Raw genomic sequence first — 4,498 nt, forward strand, 5'->3', positions numbered from 1 at the left:
GGTTAAACTTCATTTACTTGACCGTTAATGAGAATTGGTAATTCTTTAAATATTTTCCCCTTAACAAATCTTGAATTGGTTGTTTTGATGTAATTTCTCTTTTTGTGAAGCGGGTCGAACGCCTCGGTAGTAGATAAATGAATCTATGGTTCGTGTCGTTCGACCCTCGAAAGTGCACAGCTTAAATATTATATGTTGGATCGGGTCGTACGACCTCGGCATGATTTGCGCATGATATTGCTTCATTGGCATTATTAAATGACGATAATAAATTTGAGAATTCATATTAGTAGAAGAATTATTTATTTATTCTCTCGTTCTTGATTTTTCAGTTGTTTCTACATAACCCATGCTTAATTATAATATCGATATTTTATGGTTAGCCCATAGTAAGTTTCGGAGTCGACCCTCGTCACTAATGCTTCGAGGGTAGACTGGATACTTACTGGGTACGCGTTGATTTACGTACTCATACTACACTTGCTGCACAATTTGTGCAGGTGCATATATGTCTAGTGGCCTTGTAGGCGCAGAGGCACGGTTATTACGGGGACTTAAGTGAGTTGCATTCAACATTACACAAAGTATCCATCTGAGTTATTTACACTCCTATATAATTGTATCCCAGACAGATGTAGTATTTTACTGTATTTCCTAGTTGATGCTCATACATTCGTGACACCGGGTTTTGGGGGAGCTTATGGGTTATTCAGTATTAAAGTTGTAAAATAGTGTCATTTAATCTATAAATTTTATCTCTTACTATTTAATTGAAGGAAATTATGATTTCAAAAATGCTAAAATGAGTAATGAAGTTAATCATTTAATTATTGGCTTGCTTGACAGCAGTGTTAGGCGCCATCACGACCTTTAATGGATTTTGGGTGGTGACAGAAAGTCTAATTTTTTTTATGAAAGTGAAGGATGAATGTGATGGAACTCTAGATGAAGTTATGAGAGGGAAAACTGCACCTTCGACTATCCATCGGCTTTGCTACTTTGAGTATATTCTATTTAGTTTTTCCCCTTTAAGAGGACTCCTGCAAGTCTTCTCCACAACTTTATATCAAGGTCCCTGATTAGGGCCATGTAACAACGCTCCACTTGATGAAGTGAAAACAACCTTTTTCACCTTTTACTGTTTGGTGATACAATTTTATTGTTTAATTAGATTTTATTAAATTTAACATGATCAGTCACGTACAAATATCTAAACTGAAATTAATATTTAAATAGCAGCATGAAAGTATTCCCTTTTGTGCAAATTTCCCCTTTCTATTTGGCTAGTAGATCCAACATGGAGAAAAGGACTTCTAACATCAATTTTATATGAAGTTAATGATAAATATATTTATCAATTTATTATCTATTTGATTTTTATCTCTTTTCTTTTCTTTGTTATGAAATGACAATAAATGGTGAATCTAGTAGATAGCCTTCATTTCATCAATTGGGGAGGTGTACATGAACCCACGCACACTCCATTATGAAGTCTTTGTCTATGGTTTTATTTCTTAATAATTGACAGGACATTATGAAGTCTTTCTACGAAGTGTTCTTTGCAGTTTAATCAAAGAACTATGGTGTCATTTTCTTCACGTACCACTGACTTGTATTTATTCACTCAAACCCCTACTTTTGGGTAGAACAACTTTCATTCATTGTCTCACGCTTTTGATGCGCTAAACCTTAGTTTGCTTAGCTTTCCGTTCCACATATAAGTCCTTCAATATTATTTTATGAAGTTAATGATATTTTTTTTATCTCTTTTCTTTTCTTAGTTTGAAAGTTTGTTGTAATGATCCGGCCGATCGTTTCGAGAGTTATAGCCTAGTTTCCCCCATTTTTGCTTCTTTTTTGCTTTACAGTTGTATAATGTCTTACCGGAATGGTTGGTTTAGGTCCGGAGTGGTTTCATAGTAAATTGAGACACTTAGTCTCTTAATTGGAAGCTTAAGTTGGAAAAGTCGACCGGATGTCGACTTATGTGTAAACGACCTCGAATTTGAATTTTGATAGTTTCGTTAGCTCCGTTAGGTGATTTTGGACTTGGGAGCTCGCCTAGAATGTGATTTGGAGGTCCGTAGTAGAATTAGGCTTGAATTGGCGAAAGATAGAAATTTGGCGATTTTGGCCGGCAGTTAAAATTTTGATATCGGGGTCGGAATGGAATTACGGAAGTTGGAGTAGGTTCATAGTGTTATTTTGGACTTGTGTATAAAACTTGAGGTCAATCAAACGTGGTTTGATAGGCTTCGACGTCGTTTGCGGAATTCAAAAGTTTAGAAGTTTTAAGGCTTGAATTTGGGTGTAATTTGGTGTTTTAAGGTTGTTTTGAGTGATTCGAAGGTTCGACTAAGTTCGTATGGGATTATATGACTTATTGGTAGATTTGGTTGAGGTCTCAAGGGCCTCGGGGGTGTTTCATATGCCCATCGGAAAGAAAATTTTGGACTTACGCATGGCTGATATTTTTGGTGTTCTGGTGTTTCGCACCTGCTGTGGGGAGCCCGCAGGTGCGGACACACAGAAGTGAGGAGGAGGTCGCAGGTGCGGTCAAGCCTGAGCTGGAGTGGAAGCACAGGTGCAGAGGAAGGAACGCATTTGCGAAACCGCAGATGCGGAAGGGGAGTCGCAGATGCGAAGAAGGCCTGGGGCCTGCAGGTGCCAGTAGGTGACCACAAATGCAGGATCTTGGGGCACCTACGATGGAAATTCCGCAGGTGCGGCATCGCAGAAGCGACAAGAGGACCGCATGTGCGGTTTTGCTTGGCAGAACCTATAAATAGGAGACTTCAGGATTTTTCCCTATTTTCACATTTTGGAACTCGGACTTTGGGGATTTTTGAGGAGGTTTTCGAAGGGAAATCGAAGTTATCATTGAGTTATGTTCCTTGAGCCTATTTATCTTTAGTAATGGTGTATCCCCACTGATTTAACACCTAATTAGGTAGATTTTGGAGTGAAATTTAGGGGTTTAGGGCTTGAGAATTAGAGAGTGAACTTTGGGGCTTTGGATGGGAAATTGAGGTTGGATTTTGATAAATTTGGTATGGTTAGACTCGTGAGTGAATGGGCTTTCAGCTTTTGTGATTTTCGTCGGGTTTCAAGACGTGGGCCTGGGCGGCCGAGTTGAGCCAATTTCGGAGTTTTGGTTCTAATTTGGTAGTATTCTGGTGGGATTGATCCATTTTACCTATTTTAATGGTCTTGTACTATTTGTGGCTAGATTCGGGGCATTTGAAGACCGATTCGAGAGGAAGGGGAATTTTAGAGTAGGATTTCTACGCTGTTGAGGTAAGTAACAATCTTAAATATGGTCTTGAGGGTATGAAATATGGAAAAATTGTATGATGTGAATATTTAGAGGTGACGCGCATTCTAGGTGACGGGCGTGTGAGTGTGCACCGTGAGAGATTAAGACTTGGTCTGTCCCGGTGTCACGCCCCAAAACCGAGGAGCGCGACCGGCGCTCAACCGAGTGAACTCGACTGAGCAAGCCTGTTAGATTTCCTTCTACCCAAACTCATCCACGAATGAAGATAATACATATTTTCATTAATTAAACAAAAAGGTGTTCATGTTCACAATACCAATTCATTACCAATAGTTCTATCGGTTTTAGTCGTCTTAACTAGAACAAGTAATACAACCATAACATAACGTAGTTTGTCTTTCCCTGCACTAATACACAACCCACACTATGTCTACGGAGCCTCTATAGATAATTAAGAGTACAATGATAATGCCGGCAACAAGGCCCCGGCTAAAACCGAATACATAAAGTACAAAAGATACATGACCCCGGAATGAAGTGGGGCTCACCGAGTCAGCTGGGAAGAAGGTGTACTGTTATCACTGATCAATAGCTCCTGTTGTGGAACCACCTGCATCCATTTAAAGATGCAGCGCCCCCAGCAAAAGGGACGTTAGTACCGTCGTATAGCACTAGTATGTATAACTAAACAGTCCCTCAATAGAATGACAAATAATACAAACAAGATTATCATAATATCAATGAAAGCCTTAATTAACATCCAACCTCAATTTAGGATCAAGACTGTGTTCAAATTATTTCTCATATCTCACATTAGGATATTTTTAGTATCGATATACCATTGTCCACAATACCATTATTCACAATACCATTATTCACAAAACCAGTACCACCGTACTCTTAGCACGGAGTCCGATCACGACCCGATCGGCTAGGCCATCTCATTAGAGACATCAACCACAATTTCTCTCAATATCAATACCACCGTCTTTAACACGGAGTTCGATCATGACCCGATCGGCTAGGCTATCCATTAGGGACATCGACCACAATCACAATTTCAAAATATAAATTTCTAGCACAATCACCACCATGTGTGCGGCATGGTGTCCGATCACGACCCGACCGGCTAAGCTGTCTTATTTGAGACATCAACCTTTTTATATCAATCATCACATTTCGTATTACTTTCACATCTTTTCATCTCATTGGCACTAATGG

Source organism: Nicotiana tomentosiformis, chromosome 1 (assembly GCF_000390325.3).
Source record: "Nicotiana tomentosiformis chromosome 1, ASM39032v3, whole genome shotgun sequence".
Taxonomy (NCBI): domain Eukaryota; kingdom Viridiplantae; phylum Streptophyta; class Magnoliopsida; order Solanales; family Solanaceae; genus Nicotiana; species Nicotiana tomentosiformis.